Below are 17,576 nucleotides of genomic sequence, written 5' to 3'. Positions count from 1 at the left end.
GCCATTTATTCTACAAAGCAATGAAGGGTATCCTGAGTCTTTGGGACAGATCTTCAGTTGGTGTAAATTGATGTAGATCCATCAAAGCCAATGGTGCTATGCTGATTTATGCCAGCTGAAGATTTGGCCCTTAGTTTCCTGGGGAAGTTCCAAGGGCTTGAAAACGCTTTGGACGCTCAGTCCAAGCCATCATGAGGGTCATCCTCTATTTGTGGGAGATACTGGGAGGTGAAAGGGACCTTCACCCACAATCAATCCTCTAAACAAGTCAGTAGGATCCCTTCACACAAACCTGTTCCTCCCGGACCCCAGGGTTCCAAAACAATAGATTGTTGTTGTTTCCCTTTGAAACTTTCACCTGTTTCAATGTTGGTTTTTTCCCAGCATTAAAAGTCTGAATATATTGACTGTCATATTTTAGAGATGAGACATCTTGATGCTTCAGACAAGTGACCATCTCTCTGACAAACTGAAACACTAGCAGAAGCAGGAAGTTGCAGGAGGAAGTGCAGAGCAGGAAGTGGTTTCTAACAAATGGTAGCTGATCTCAACAAAGCTCTCACACAGCAAACCACAGAACACACCCCAGCCCCACCAGGTGTCACTGGTCTGTAGGGAACTCGGTGCCTCCAACTGTGGCTCCAAGAGAGACAGATGGACAAGCTGGTGCACGCTACGGGCAAGGATGCACCCTCAAATTTGCTCAGACTCTTGAGATGCCCATGACGAATGCCAGGAAGCTGCAGTGCCTGAATATTTGAGGCGCCTGTGCTCCAAGGTATCAGTGTAACCTCTGGGTGTCCTCCTCAAAAATTGGCATGTAAGAAATTGAGCTTAGCAAGGTCTTGCCAAAATACTGACGTGATCTTCTCTGCCTTTGCTTTTTTTGCAATCCTTAGAGCATCTTTTTCAATTGCCTTTTACCTGGCTCCAGCTGTGGTAACAGGATCTTGTCAACTGGCTGCCTGCCATGTTTCCAAGACCTGGAGAAAACTGTCAAAAAGTGGCAGTCTCCCACGCCTTCCAGCTTAATTCTCCTGATCTCAGTGGAGATGGAATTCAGCCCCAAAGCTGTCTTCATCTGATATTCCATGGAGGCGAGAGAGGATCACCTCAATCCAGCCTTTTACATTTGCCTTTATTAGCATGCAAGGTTCCCCCCCCCCCATTAGCTTTATAGTAATTTGAGAATGTGGACTCCTACCTCCAGGTATCGTTCACTTTAATTAAAATTCCAGGTCTGCGAGGTGTCAGATGTCCTGTTCAGAGAGAAAAGGGGATTTGCAGTGAAAATGTGCACCACCGAGAGTTCAAAATAAGAGCAACGCTAGTTCTGGAAAAGGAGAGAAGTTCATTACCGCAGCACAGGTTAGTGCTGTACCTTAATCAAAGCTAATTAAACCTTAAAGAGCTCCCTAATTTGAAGGGAAGTTTATTTTGTGCAGCAATCTAGGGATGTCTGAGGTTTGCGGGGGGGAGGGGGGGAATGGAGGTGGGATTAGATAGTCAGCTTCTCGGGCCAGGGATGGTCTTTTAGTTCAGTGGGCTGCTGGGCCATGACTAGGGCTCCTAGGCACTATGGGAATATAATAAATAGTAATAAATATAAACATTCAATCAGTGCCAAGCTGTACAAACGACTCCCCTCCTCTCAAGCATGGGGACCCGATTGTGACACTCCAGTTCCCAGACTGCTCCTGGGGCCATGCAACACCATGCTGCCCCTGGCTCAGGGTTTGATGCAAAGCCTCAGTCGAACCCCCAGTGGATACACGTTAATGTCCTTGAGAAAGAAATACCCCACATACAGCCAAAGCCGTACCCACTCCATACCCACAATACCTTGGGCCACACAAAGGAAAGAAGGTGAGTGCTTTGAGTGGGTTATGGCACACAGTTATGCTAAGCAGCCTCTAACTGGCTCCAACAGGAATACAGATCTATTCATTAGGACTGTCAAGCAATTAAAAATTAATCTTGATTAATTGCATGATTAAAAAATATTTTTTTGGATGTTTTCTACATTTTCAAATATATTGATTTCAATTACAACACAGAATACAAACTGTACAGTGCTCACTTTATATTTATTTTGTATTACAAATATTTGCACTATAACAAAAGAAATAGTATTTTTCAATTCCCCCATTACAAGTACTGTAGTGCAATCTCTTTATCATGAAAGTTGAACTTACAAATGTAGAATTGTGTACAAAAAAACCTGTATTCAAAATAAAACAATGTAAAACTTTAGAGCCTACAAGTCCACTCAGTCCTACTTCTTTTTCAGCCAATTGCTCAGACAAACAAGTTTGTTTACATTTGCAGGAGATAATGCTGCCTGCTTCTTGTTTACAATGTCACCTAAAAGTGAGAACAGGCATTTGCATGGCACTGTTATAGCCAGCGTCACAAGATATTACGTGCCAGATGCGCTAACGATTCATATGTCTCTTGATGCTTCAACCATCATTCCAGGGGATGTGTCCATGCTGCTAACAGGTTCTACTCGATAATGATTCAAAACAGTGCAGAGCAATGCATGTTCATTTTCATCATCTGAGTCAGATGCCAACAGCAGAAGATTGATTTTCTTTTTTGGTGGTTCGGGTTCTGTTGTTTCTGCATCAGAGTGTTGCTCTTTTAAGACATCTGAAAGCATGCTCCATGTGTCTTCCCTCTCAGATTTTGGAAGGCAATTCAGATTCTTAAACCTTGGGCCGAGTGCTGTATCTATCCTTAGAAATCTCACATTGGTACCTTCTTTGTGTTTTGTCAAATCTGCAGTGAAAGTTTTCTTAAAATGAACATATGCTGGGTCATCATCCGAGACTGCTATGCCAGTAAAACAGAGCAGGGGACATATAATTCTCTCCCAAGGAGTTCAGTCACAAATTTAATTAATGCATTATATTTTTTAAATGAGCATCTGGAATAGAGGCCGACACATGAAGGGGCATACGAATGTGTAGCATATCAGGCACGTAAATACCTTGCAATGCCAGCTACAAAAGTGCCATGCGAACACCTGTTCTCACTTTCAGGTGACATTGTAAATAGGAAGTGGGCATCATTATCACCTGTAAATATAAACAACCACGTTTGTCTTAGCAGTTGGCTGAACAAGAAGTAGGACTGAGTGGACTTAGAGGCTCTAAAGTTTTACATAGTTTTGTTTTTGAATTCAGTTATGTAACAAAAAAAATCTACGTTTGTACGTTGCACTTTCATGATAAAGAGATTACATTATAATACTTGTGAGGTGAATTGAAAAATATTATTTCTTTTGTTTATCATTTTTACAGTGCAAATATTTGTAATAAAAAATATAAAGTGAGCACTGTACACTTTGTATTCTGTGTTGTAACTGAAGTCAATATATTTGAAAATGTAGAAAAACATCCCAAAAAAATTAATAAGTTTCAATTGGTGTTCTATTGTTCAACAGTAAAATTAAAACTGCAATTAATCACGATTAATTTTTTTAGTTAAGCACATGAGTTAACTGCGATTAATCGACAGTCCTATTATTTATTGCTGTTTCTTTCCAGGATAACTTTAGGTTTCAACTAGCAAGAAGTTAGGGGGCTATTAATACAATACTGTGACTATTCCTTTAATGTTTTGTTTTATTCTTTCCTGTGTGTCCACTGTAACTGGCCCATGCTAAGTTTTGAATCAAGGGCCAGAATATCCCCTCAGTTACATCCACACTGGTCTGTTGACATCACCGAGGTAGCACAGGCTTAACTGTGGATAGAATTAGGGCTGGATGAATGGACAATAAGGTGGATAGAAAGCTGGCTAGATCTTCTGGCTCAGCAGGTAGTGATTAGTGGCTCCACATCTAGTTGGCAGCCGGTATCAAGTGGAGTGCCCCAATATCTTCATTAATGATCTGGAGGATGGCGTAGACTGCACCCTCAGCAAGTTTGCAGATGACACTAAACTGGGAGGAGTGGTAAATATGCTGGATGGTAGGGATAGGATACAGAGTGACCTAGACAAATTAGAGGATTGGGCCAAAAGAAACCTGATGAGGTTCAACAAGGATAAGTGCAGAGTCCTGCACTTAGGATAGAAGAATCCCACGCACTGCTACAGACTAGGGACCGAGTGGCTGGGCAGCAGTTCTGCAGAAAAAGGACCTAGGGGTTACAGTGGATGAGAAGCTGGATATGAGTCAACAACGTGCCCTTGTTGACAAGAAGGCTAACAGCATTTGGAGCTGTATAAGCAGGAGCATTGCCAGCAGATCGAGGGAAGTGATCATTCCCCTCTATTTGACATTGGTGAGGCCTCATTTGGAGTACTGTGTCCAGTTTTGGGCCCCACACTGCAAGAAGGATGTGGAAAAATTGGAAAGAGTCCAGCGGAGGGCAACAAAAATGTTTACGTGGCTGGAGCACATGACTTATGAGGAGAGGCTGAGGGAACTGGGATTGTTTAGTCTGCAGAAGAGATGAATGAGGGAGGATTTGATAGCTGCTTTCAACCATCTGAAAGAGGATGGATCTACACTGGTCTCAGTGGTACCAGATGACAGAACAAGGAGTAACAGTCTCAAGTTGCAGTGGGGGAGGCTTAGGTTGGATATTAGGAAAAACTTTTTCACTAGTAGGGTGGTGAAGAACTGGAATGGGTTACCTAGGGAGGTGGTGGAATCTCCTTCCTTAGAGGTTTTTAAGGTCAGGGTTGACGAAGCCCTGGCTGAGATGATTTAGTTGGGTTTGGTCCTGCTTTGAGCAGGGGGTTGGACTAGATGACCTCCTGAGGTCCCTCCCAACCCTGATATTCTATGATTCTATTCTATGATTCTGTGATTCTAGATAATAGGAACTGTCTAACTAGAAGAGTAGTTCAGCTCTGGACCAGACTTCCAAGGGAGTTTGTGGAATCCTCATCACTAGAGGTTTTTAAGAACAGGCTGGACAAACCCCTGTCAGGGATGGTCTAGGGGTTTACTTAATCCTGCCTCAGTGCAGTGGGCTGGACTGGATGATTTCTCAAAGTCACTTCCAGTCCTACATTTCTATTATCTTAAAACCTCGCCTCACATCTTAAATCTAGTGCATAAGACACCTTCACCAGCACTCCATTTACCATATATGTGTCACCTTCCAAACATCAGCCAGAGCTGAGCAAAAAAATTATTTGCCCAATTTTCAGAGGGGGTAGCCGTGTTAGTCTGGATCTGTAAAAGCAGCAAAGAATCCTGTGGCACCTTATAGACTAACAGACGTTTTGGAGCATGAGCTTTCGTGGGTGAATACCCACTTCGTCGGATGCAAGACGAAGTGGGTATTCACCCACTAAAGCTCATGCTCCAAAACGTCTGTTAGTCTATAAGGTGCCACAGGATTCTTTGCTGCTTTTGCCCAATTTTGCCATTTTATATTAATTAATAGTTGCAAACATTTGCAACTTTCTCAAGTATTTTCGCTATTTGAAATTATGCACCAAATAATTTGAACTAAGAATTCTTTGCCTGTAGCTTATTGGTACAGCAGTTCTTTGCAAACATTCCATATTTGAAATTCAAAATTTGACACCCCTTAGTAACAGGGTACATTCTGTTCCTTGACTGGAGGGGCGTCACTCTTTGAACCAAGTTTCTGATGCAAATGTGGGCATTTGCAATATTCATAACTTGTTTTCTGTGAACAGCATGTAACATTTTCTTAAATTGTATTATTTTAGCACGCATTCCTAGAGAAGGGAAGTGAACACGCTTGAATTCTATCTTATACTTTTATACTGCAACCCATCACCATAGTGCAAACTTCCAGAAAGAGCCCTAGAGAACGTAACTAATGTGCACAACACACATTCTCAGAAATCTGCCAAGGGCAGGCCTTGAATTAACCATACACATATGATCCTCAGGTTCAATATCCACAACATATTGAGTCACTCAGTTATTCTGTCAGTAAACCAGAATTCAAACAAATATTTGCAGATTTCCGCCCCCACCATATTCTCAGCTGTAGTGCCAACATTCATGTGAAATATTGTCATTTCATGTTAATTTTATTGTAGCAATGACCAGAAATCAAACGTCTTATAGGACTTAGTTTTGTAATCTCTTCATAAAAGATCAATGGAAGCCTATGTTAAAAAATGTTATGATAGTAATACAAAACAAAAGATCAGATTTTCAGTTGCTTTTGATTGACATAGCTCCATGAAAAGAAAAACAATAGCCCTATTCCAATTTACATCAGATGGGAATCTGGCCTCAACTTATGGTCTGATTTTCAGCTCTGTTCCACCAGTATTTTGTTGATAAAACTCTATCATATTAATTAAATCAATGTAAAAGCAATGTAACTGAGGTAGATGGTGTGGATCTATTTTACTGTCAGAATACGGTCAATATAATAAAGCTTTCAAGTTGAGCTGTGAAGAAACCAGCATTTCTATTTCACTGGAAACTCCATGGTTTTGAAATCCACTTTCATTCCAAATCAGAACAAAATGGAGAAATTCAGAATTTTCCACAAAATGAAAAATTCCAAAATATTTTGGTTTGGGTCAATAGAAACATCTTGCTTAGATAAAATCAGAACTTTTATTTAGAATAAAAGATGAAATCAAAAATAAAATAAAAGTTGAAACAAAAAAGTTATTTTGAAATGAAAATATTGAAATGATTAATTTTGATTTTACTTAAATTAATCATTTGATTTTTTTAGTGAAACTGACGCCCCTGCAGAACTTTTCAATTTTGTTGAATCAACATTTTCAAACAGAAAATTGGTCCATTGGAAAATTTTCAGCCAATAATACTTTTGGAGACAGTGCCAATACAAGTAATACTACCTCAGTGTGATGGGGTGGGACCCACCATGCCAGCGCCTCCTACTGGTTGTCTTGCAGATCAGATCCACAGGTCAATACGCTGAGTCCTGATGGTCTCTCACCTGCCGTCATCTCTGTTCCTGGACCCATGTTTCTCCAAGGACCGTGGTGTCCTCTTCAGGGCTTGCTCCCCGCTTCCAGGTAACAGTATCGCAGTCCAACAGTCAAGCCATTTCCTCAGTGGAGAGAGGGAGTGAAGGTGGGACCTGGGCCAACCCACTGCTCCAGGTTCAGGCCCAGGGACCCTGTAGGTGGCAGCCACATGCTGCATCCCTCCAACCTCTCAATCTATTTCCCAGGGCCACTTCTCCCTGGCCTCAGTACTTTCTTCTCCCTGGCCTCAGGGCCTCAGTCTGCCAGCCTTGGCAGTCAGCCAGGAGCTTGCTCTCACTCCGCTGATCCTGCCCAGCACTGCTCTGTCCAGCATTCTTCCTCTTGCAAGGCACCCAGTCCTCCCGCCTTGAGCTCCAAGGAGCAACTCAACCTGCTCTGCCCTGCAGATCTTCTTATATGGGCTTGCCTGGCCCTGATTGGCTGCTCCTCGCAGCCACTCTCCTATTGGCTGCTTGCTGCACAGCCTCCCTGGGGCTCCATTAACTCCTTACAGACCAGTGTGGGGCGGACACCCCATCACACTCAGCAACATTAAAACAAAGTTTAGTTTGAGGTATAAACTTATAAGATTTTCAGCTCAAGTTGTCTTGCTTGTTACGTACCATAGGGCAAAATCTTTATTTCGCTTGTAATTTTTGCTAAGTGCAATGAGCATTATTACAAATTATTACAATCTTTACTTTGGCCAAATTAATTGCATCTTGCTATTTGCTCTGCCTCCCATACGGCATACTGGGTAATGTTAATTACTTGCAAGTGTCAATTTTAGAGATTTTAATAGCAACCAAAATAAATTCTCAGGATTTAACTACAATAGTACCTACAACCACCACCTCACCCTCCGAAAAAAACCAAAAACCTTGTTTTCAAATGGTCACTTTAAGGTAACCTGAAAATTTCTGGCATAATTTTTGCAAAACTTAAAAGCTAAAAGATCATTTCCACTATGAAACAAATATTTGGATGGCTCCTTTAGACATACTTTACTGTATTTAGTCCATCATGTGATGAGAGGCTGCTAGTGAAGAACCACCCAAAGTAGTGGTGTGCCATTTGGTCCAGTATTGTAGGACCATCTGGTAAAGAGCCATTTTCCATGGACTCTGTCCCCTATCTTAGCACCTCATCCCATTAATGAATTTACCTTCAAACCCCAAAGGGAGGGGAGGTTGATTGAACCTCAATGTACAGGTGTGGAACCAAAGCACAGCCAAAATAAGTGACTTGCACAAAGGCAGACAGGAACCATGTAGGAGAACCAGGCATCCAACATCATTCTGCTGAACCTTAATGCAGAACCGTAACCACAAGGCCACCTGTCCTCGCAGTTACAGGCTGTTAGTTCTGTTGTGTTGGCACCAATGAGAGACAAGCACAAACACCAAAGGGAAAACATGCCCTGAAGACATAAATAGGCACCAATGCTTGAGCTGCACTGGCGGCATCAGAGCCATTCGTCTTTTGGGGAAAATCTAGACAGTTTGATGCTGTGCAACCAGGGCCGCCCGGGGGGGGGGGGAGGGTGGGCAAGTGGGGCAATTTGCCCCAGCCCTGCAGGGGCCCCCACGAGAGTTTTTTGGAGCCCCTGGAGTGGGGTCCTTAACTCGCTCTGGGGGCCCTGGAAAACTGTAGCGGGGCCTGGGCCCCCGGAGCTTCTTCTGCTCCGGGTCTTTGGCGGCGGGGGGGGTCCTTCCGCCCTACCGCCCAAGCGGGACCCGCCGCCAAAGTGCTGGGTCTTCGGCAGTAATTTGGTGGGGGGGGGTCCCCACCGCGGGTCTTCGGGGAACTTTGGTGGCGGGTCCTGGAGCGGAAGGACCCCCCCACTGCCGAATTACCGCCTGAATCCTCTGGGCGGCCCTGTGTGCAACACAGCCATTAAAATTATATTTTTTACCAAAGTTCTTAGGGGTGTGACCCAGATTTATGAGGTTTTGTTTTTTAATAAAATGAAGCTATTCATGGTTTGGTCTCATAGGCTCTGCTATGAATCACGGATGCCTGTTCAACAGGGGAATGAAACTGGCAGAATCCCACCTGCCCCATCTGAAGTGGATTATGTAAAACCCCAGTCATCGTTCTGTCAAAAATAATAAATCTATCCTGATAATACAGAGAACAAGCTAATCCATTAACCTGCTCTCACCTCTTTAAAATTAGCTCCAGAACAGTGTCTGTTGGCTTTTTCACACTGTGAGCAAGTTATGTGCCTGGATTATCCATCCTGCCCCATAAAAGGGAGACATAATACAGGGAGCACGGGCTTTCTTTTCACTTCTGCGAGAGGAGGGTGCTTATTGCTCGTTCATAATGGCCTATGGATCCCCTCGGTGCCTGTGCTCGTAGGATGGCTAGACATGATGGTGCAGCAGCAATTTTAGGAAGCAGAGGGCTCGATGGAGGAACATCCTTGCCTCCCACACAACCCACCTTTCCAGTCAGTAAGAACTTCTCTCCCCAGCCCCAGGCCAAAGCCCACTAAAGTAAATAAGAGTCTTTCCATGGACTTCAGTGGGCTTTGGTTCAACCCCCTAACTCTGGGGACAGATTCTTAGCAGGTGTTATGCAGCTCCACTGAATTTTGAGAATCTGGCCCTGTAAGTAGAATCCACTTTCTATAGTACTTCAGTTGTTCCAGGCGGCTTCCTATGGCTTTCTAAGTGCAAACTGGATCGGCCCAAGATCTTCTGCTGAAATTTTCAAAGCTGCCTACAGGATTTAGGTGTCCAAATCCCATTCAACTTAATGTGTCCATGTCTCCGAGGCAGCCCTGAAAATGAAACGGTGGTTCTTCGAGATGTGATGTAGACGTGTATTCCATGGAGATGTGTGCATGCCCAGCACATCAGAGATGGAGACTTTTGCCTAGCAGTACATAGAGGGGCTGTGCATGTGCCTTGTGACTGTGGCATCTCCCCTAACTATATGAGGCAGCGCCGGCCTGTCCTTGAAGATTTCAGCTATGGTGTGTCTCTTTGATAGGATGAAATACACCAGCTTGTAGTAATTTAATTAGTTACTATTTCTAAAGTGTTTTGAACATGAAAAGCATTTGTGTTAGTGGCTCTTTGTGTATCCCTGTCTATGCTAAGAGATTTCTAGCTCCCTTGTCTCCTGCATCCCCCACCAAGCCCGTGTTTTATATAAACCTGGAGTGTAAACGCTACACTGACATCTGTAAGACAATGTGCCAAATGCATATCATTTAAATATTTATTTCATGTGAAGTTAGAACATTTTGCACTTTCCTCCACAACTCTTTCAAAAGCAGTTCCTTTCTCCTCTCTGGAAGAGTGCCCATTGTTCATTTGATGCTAAAGATAGGTCTTCCCTGTTTTCTTTTAAGGCAGCAATTGAGATGGAAAAAAAGTTGAGCTTTATTATGCTGCCTTGTCACAAGGATACAAAAGGAATGATGTGAAACAAAAATTGCTTTCTCTTCAATGTGCTCTACCTCTCCAGCATACAGATTTCAAGCCATATTCTTCCTTCACTTACGCCTTGTGTACTGGATTGCAGATATTGCTGTCACTTAGATGGCAGACATTATGCATCCTGCAGTATCAGTTACTTAGGAAGCAGTAATCTGTTTTCTATTGCCCCCCAAATTCTCTATATATCACAACAGATGGGGATGAGCGTGGTTTATAGCATATGCCTGTTTATCATACCTACCTGTCTGGCCCATATTACTATGTTATCTGAGCACCTCACATAGAATCATAGAATCTCAAGGTTGGAAGGGACCTCCGGAGGTCCCCCTAGTCCAACCCCTGCTCAAAGCAGGACCAACCCCAACTAAATCATCCCAGCCAGGGCTTGGTCAAGCCAGGCCTTAAAAACCTCTAAGGAAGGAGATTCCACACCTCCCTAGGTAACCCATTCCAGTGCTTCACCACCCTCCTAGTGAAATAGTGTTTCCTAATATCCAACCTAGACCTTCCCCATTGCAACTTGAGACCATTACTCCTTGTTCTGTCATCTGCTACCACTGAGAACAGCCGAGCTCCATTCTCTTTGGAACCCCCCTTCAGGTAGTTGAAGGCTGCTATCAAATCCCCCCTCACTCTTCTCTTCTGCAGACTAAATAACCCCAGTTCCTTCAGCCTTTCCTTGTAAGTCATGTGTCCCAACCCCCTAATCATTTTCATTGCCCTCCGATGGACTGTCTCCAATTTGCCCACATCCTTTCGGGGGGGGGGGGCGCAAAACTGGACACAGTACTCCAGGTGTGGCCTCACCAGTGCCGAATAGAGGGGAATAATCACTTCCCTCGATCTGCTGGCAATGCCCCTACTAATGCAGCCCAATTTGCCATTGGCCTTCTTGGCAACAAGGGCAACTGCTGACTCATATCCAGCTTCTCATCCCCTGTAACCCCTAGATCCTTTTCTGAAGAACTGCTGCTTAGCCAGTCAGTCCCCAGTCTGTAGCAGTGCATGGGATTCTTCCATCCCAAGTGCAGGACTCTGCACTTTTCCTTGTTGATCCTCATCATATTTCTTTTGGCCCAATCCTCCAGTTTGTCTTGGTCACTGTGGATCCTATCCCTACCCTATCTATCACTCCTCCCAGCTTAGTGTCATCTGCGAATTTGCTGAGGGTTCAATTCATCCCATCAGCCAGATCATTAATGAAGATATTGAACAAAACTGGCCCCAGGACCGATCCCTGTGGCACTCAGCTAGATACCGGCTGCCAACTAGACATGGAGCCATTGATCACTGCCCATTGAGCCCCACAATCTAGCCAGCTTTCTAGCGCCTTATAGTCCATTCATCCAGCCCATACTTCTTTAACCTGCTGGCAAGAATACTGTGAGAGACCGTATCAAAAGCTTTGCTAAAGTCAAGAAATAGCACATCCACTGCTTTCCCCTCATCCACAGAGCCAGTTATCTCCTCATGGAAGGCAATCAGGTTGGTCAGGCATGACTTTAATGTATTTATCCTTACAACACCCTGTGAGGCAGAGCCATGCTATTATCCCCATTTTACAGATGGGGAATTAAGGTACTGAGAGACGAAGGGAGGTCCATGCTGCTATCGGAGCTGTGATTGCATCTTACATAGACACACCTGCCTAGCTTTAATCTAACTAGCATGGCTAAAATTAGCAGTGAAGACAAGGCAGTGCAGACCATGGCCTGGGTTGAGAGCACTAGTACACATGTGCCGTTGCATCTTCACTGCTATATTTTTAGCCGTGCTAGCTAAATTCAAGCTAACATGGGTTTACCTACCTGAGCTGCAATCACAACTCTGATTGCAATGCAGACGTCTAAGAGACTTGCCCCAAACCCCTGTCAACTACCTGAAGGGGGACTCTAAAGAGGATGGATCTAGACTGTTCTCAGTGGCACCAGATGACAGAACAAGGAGCAATGGTCTCAAGTTGCAGTGGGGGAGGTTTAGGTTGGATATTAGAAAAAAACATTTTCACTAGGAGGGTGGTGAAGCACTGGAATGGGTTACCTAGGGAGGTAGTGGAATCTCCTTCCTTAGAGGTTTTTAAGGTCAGGCTTGACAAAGCCCTGGCTGGGATGATTTAGTTGGGTTTGGTCCTGCTTTGAGCAGGGGGTTGGACTAGATGACCTCCTGAGGTCCCTTCCAACCCTGAGATTCTATGATTCTATGAAAATCACACAGGAAGTCTGTGACAGAGCAAGGACTTGAACGCAGGTCTTCCAAGTACTAGGTTAATGTCCTTAACCACTAGGTCATCCTCCAGGGAGACTCAGCAGATGTGAGTGTGTGTACCCTGAAAAGGAGAATAAAGGGATAGAAGCTAACCAAATGCCTTTTCTGTGTGAGTACACAACTTAAACCTGAAGATACACAGACATCTGTGGCAAACGGGAACCCTAGAAAGCAATTTAGACACTCACCCTGCATTGATGTTTGGTAAATTGGAATCCCAGCAAAAAACATGGCCTCTTCCACCAAGCTAGAGTCAGTGTGGGCTAAAATGTCGAATATGGCAACAAGTCTCAATAACCTGATGACAAGTTTGGTATGAAAGGCCAGATCAAAGTCCATTGAAGTCATTGGAAAGACTCCCATTCACTTCAATGAGCATTGCATCAGACAGTCCATCCCTACTCAGCAAAGCACTTAAATATGTGCTTAACAGGAAGCACAAGGTCTATGCATCTGATGAAGTGAGTATTCACCCATGAAAGCTTATGCACCAACACGTCTGTTAGTCTATAGGGTGCCACAGGACTCTTTGTTGTTTTTACAGATCCAGACTAACACGGCTCCCCCTCTGATACTTGACACAAGATCAAAGTGGTTCCATTGACAGTCGTGCTCTGTGTGTTTAAAGTTAGGCACATACTTAAATGTGTAGTTGGACTGAGGCCAAAAATGATGGATTTTTGTTTTAAATGGGAACTGTATAAAAATGAAGCATTTTTAATACATGATCTGATGCAGTTCCTTTTAGGTCACTAGGTGGAATGCGTCTGAATTGTGGAATAATTATAAAGTAGAAATTTCTAATTAGGAGGGCAAAAATAAGGCTCAGACCTTGCAAAAAACTTAAACACATGCTTAATTTTATGCACATGAGTAAAGTTAAGAACATACATAAGTGTTTGGAGGATCAGGACCTAAGTCCATATTAAACACATTTCAGTAAACAATTAGAATGAACCTACCTCCATTTTGCTATTACAGCGAATCAGACTCCACAGCAAATATAACTATATTCTACATCCAAGCATTTCAGTCGGTCAGGGAAAGGAAATAGGTAATAAATAGACTCAGCTTTTCATTGGTATAGGAGTCTTGGAATTTGAGCATCCAAAGAAAAGTGTCCGACTGAAAACTCATATCGTATTCCTGCATTTCCTGAAGTGAAACGTTCTAGGCCTTCTCCATCTTCCTTCTTCTCAACTGCTTCTGTTTTAGTGCAAGGCCCTGGTCTTGCAAACACTCTCTGCATGCAACTAGTCCCACTGAAGGATTGCTTAAGCCTTTAACCTCTCGCCCCATGTCAGGTTCCCATTTCTCCCCTGTGCAAATTAGTCTTGTGCCCACAGCCCAAAAGCATTGGCAGCAACCCCTCAGTGTCCTCTAGATTACCAAGACAGAGATTTCCCACAGCTGGTTAGGTGGGAAAGGAAAGCCAACACATATTTTCTATTGTTATCCTTATCGCTTGGAACTTTTACCAGAGATTGTGGTTGAGTCTGAATACTGGATAGAAAGGAGAAGGTTTACATTACCTCAGCTGTTTTCTGAAGCTATCATTTACGTTACAGTGGGGCCTAAAAGTGCAGTCAAGAGTGGGACCCCATCATGCTAGGTGCTGCAGGTCAGCCAGAAGAACCCAGGTCTCCTGCTGCCCAGCCCAGTGCTCTATCCACTAGGTCCCATGGCCTCTTCATTAGTCCCTTCTGGTTTGTTTTCTAGTGATACATCCCAATATCCTCTTTGCTCAACTAGCTACGGCCAGGCATGCTACGGTATCACGCGTTGCTAATAAGAAGAGCCTCCCTACGTGTCGAGGTAGAGTCCCAGTGGCCAACCGCTCTGCACACAATCAACGGAGGAAAGGTATGCCATACTCCAGGAGAATCCCAGAGCTGAAAATGATTTGCTTTCCTATACCTCTGTGGAATACTGCCAGGAAATTGCTAACACAGTAAATTGTCTCAAATATGCACTTACTAAAGCCTTTAAAGAGCAATTACTGTATGTTAAATGAACACCAATCAACTGTAAAAAGAGCAGTTACGTGGGTTTAATAGGTATATAAAGGAGAAAATCTCACCATCCTGCAATTAATTCTAAATCACATAAAAAGTGTAACTTGTACACTTATTGCTTATTAATCCATAAAACCATGTATGACATGTTAAAACATTTCATTAGCATTTAAATAGCAGGCGGAAAGTTAAACATCAAATTATTGCCAAAATACTTGTTGATCTCTTTAATCAGCATGTTAACGGACCTCTAGCATGAGGTGCAAAGGTCCTCCTAGCCAACAGGTGCCCTGTATTACTGGTTAATGTGAGTCCTGTCCCAGACGCCTTTCATCAGAGGTTACAATAGTATATTGTTCAGTGTAACTATCTCTCAAGAAGCACTGCAGTCACAACAGTGGAAATGTTCCAGCCAGGAATCGGGGGAGGCGGGCAGGGCTTAATATGGGCCAGAAAGGACAAAACCACACATGGGCTAGATCCTCATCTGATGCAAACTGGTGCAGCGCCCTTGAAGTCAGCGCTGGTTTGCACCAGCTGAGGATCTGGACCGGGAAGATTTGGCAATGGGAAGTGCCAGTGTGGAGAAGTTAGTCAACTTCCCAGAGGCTGGGACTGGACGAGGGGATGGAGCACTCAGAATTGCCCTGCTCAGATCATTCCCTCTGAAGCATCTGGAACCAGCCACCATTGGAAGGGAGGATACTGAGCTAGCTAGACCATTGATGACCTAGTATGGCCGTTCTTATGTTCTTAATACGTTATTACCAGACCGGATAGAAAATGCACCCGGATGTAGGACAGGGCATTGGATAGCTTCAATTCAATGGCAAGCTGACTAGTGAAGATAGTGTAGAAAGAAAAGTCTTGGCATCATTGAACCTATAAAGCAAATATTTTGTTTCCTTACCAAAAGTTTAGACAGAAATGAGATATAAGACTTAAAGAAAAAAATTCAGATTAGAGAAACAATGTTTTTACCCCCAGGCCTGCACAGGTTTTGTAACTATCTGGGATAATATGAATATTTTTGTTCTGATAAAGAGAGAAAGGCTGGTCTAGTGGTTAAGGCACTCAGCTGGGAGGCAGCGTATCTAGGTTTATTTCCCTGCTCTGCCACTGACTTCTTATATGAGCTTGGGTAAGTCACTAAATCTCCCCTTTTCCTCAATTCCCCATCTATGCAATGGGGATAAGAAACCTTCCTCTCTTCTACACGTGGGCTTGTCTATGTACAGTCTGTGTGGCCTTTAGATTGTAAGCTCTTTGCATGGGGGGCGGGGGGGGGTTTCTATTACTATGTGTATGTACACAACCTAGCACAATGCGGACCCAATCTCAAGGTGCTACTGTAATACAAATAAAATATTAACCATTTCCTCATCTTTGGACCTGATTTATAAGCTTTTCATGATCAAAATGTGATGAGGAGGATCAAACAATCACGTACTTACTAGCTTTTGCTGAAATCGTAGCTGAAGAATCTCCCAAAGGATAGTAGATATTAAAAGGGGAGGATTGACACCCCAAAGGCAGTTACCAGGGTCTTCCATTTACATTAAGGCCCCTATACATCACTCTGGCAGTTCAAAGAGACCTGGGCGGTGGTGGGGGCTAGATAATATTTATAACCATTTGGAAGCCGCTTTACACTGCCAGGGTGCTGTAAATGAGAATCAAATGCTAAGAATTTTGACTCAGAATCTTCCTCTCCAACAGGGGTGGCCAACCTGTGGCTCCGGAGCCACGCGCGGCTCTTCAGAAGTTAATATGCGGCTCCTTGTACAGGCACCGACACTGGGGCTGGAGCTACAGGCGCCAACTTTCCAGTGTGCCGGGGGGTGCTCACTGCTCAACCCCTGGCTCTGCCACAGGCCCTGCCCCTGCTCCACCCCTCCCTGCCCCCTCCCCTGAGCCTGTCGTGCCCTCGCTCCTCCCCCCCGAGCCTCCTGCACACCACGAAACAAGTGATCGGGGGCTGCGAGGAGGGAGGGGGAGGTGCTGATCGACAGGGCTGGGAGGGGTGGGAGGCTCTGGGAGCAGAGGAGGGGAGCTGATGGGGGACTACTGATGTATTACTGTGGCTCTTTGGTAATGTACATTGGTAAATTCTGGCTCTTTCTCATGCTCAGGTTGGCCACCCCTGCTCAACAAGATCTTCAGGAAAACACAGAACATGAATATTACAGATTTCAGTAAGATTTTCTAAGGCTTGTGGGAAGTTAGTCTATAGTGCCGTTTCTTCTGGCATAGCTGTTTTCTCTAAAAACCAGAGCCTGTCCTTGGATGCAAACTGTGCTAGCTAAAACTGTGCCTGAAACCGGTTATTGAGCATCACTGAAGTAAGCAAGATTCTTCACCATTTGTAGACAGCTAAAGATGTCTGGAAAACTTTCTAAGGATGAAAGCAGTTCAACAACGGAACAGCTGCATTGAGAGGTCATTGTGAGGCACCATCAATTTAAATGTTCAATTTAGAGATGGATTCGAGCCACAAAGTTTTGTTCAAGATTAAAACTTTTCCAAAATTCAGAGATGCTCAGCACTGAGGTTTTGGTTTAACGTGCAACAGATCCACTGGTCCATGTTCAGATCCAGACTTCTCCAGAATGTTCAGAGTGTCTGGATCTGGGGTTTCTGGTTCAGACTATTTCCATTTCAAAGACATCAGGGCACTCAGACTGGAATACCACGGGGAATCAGTTACACTAGTTGAAATGGGCTGGATATGATGGTTCTTCTGCTGTAATTGCTAAGATTGCCTAGAATTCTTCTTCGAGTGATTGCTCATGTGTATTCCACAATAGGTGTGCGTGCTTGCCATGTGCACCGGTGGCGGAAGTTTTTCCTCTAGCAGTACCCGTGGGGGGGAGCACACCTAGCGACCCCT

General features: G+C 44.1%; 1 long non-coding RNA gene across 1 annotated transcript; it reads left to right on the top strand.

The window, feature by feature from the left end:
- Window positions 1-1,204: 1,204 nt before the first annotated feature.
- LOC123372605 lies at window positions 1,205-17,138 on the top strand. Its single transcript, XR_006580367.1, has 3 exons — window positions 1,205-1,368; window positions 14,391-14,534; window positions 16,819-17,138. It is a non-coding gene; the product is annotated as an uncharacterized LOC123372605 (long non-coding RNA).
- Window positions 17,139-17,576: the final 438 nt, after the last annotated feature.

The sequence above is a fragment of the Mauremys mutica genome, chromosome 6 (genome assembly GCF_020497125.1).
Source record: "Mauremys mutica isolate MM-2020 ecotype Southern chromosome 6, ASM2049712v1, whole genome shotgun sequence".
NCBI classification, from domain to species: Eukaryota; Metazoa; Chordata; order Testudines; family Geoemydidae; genus Mauremys; species Mauremys mutica.
The sequence above is the reverse complement of the archived record's forward strand: the minus strand, read 5'-3'. Positions and strand labels throughout refer to the sequence as shown.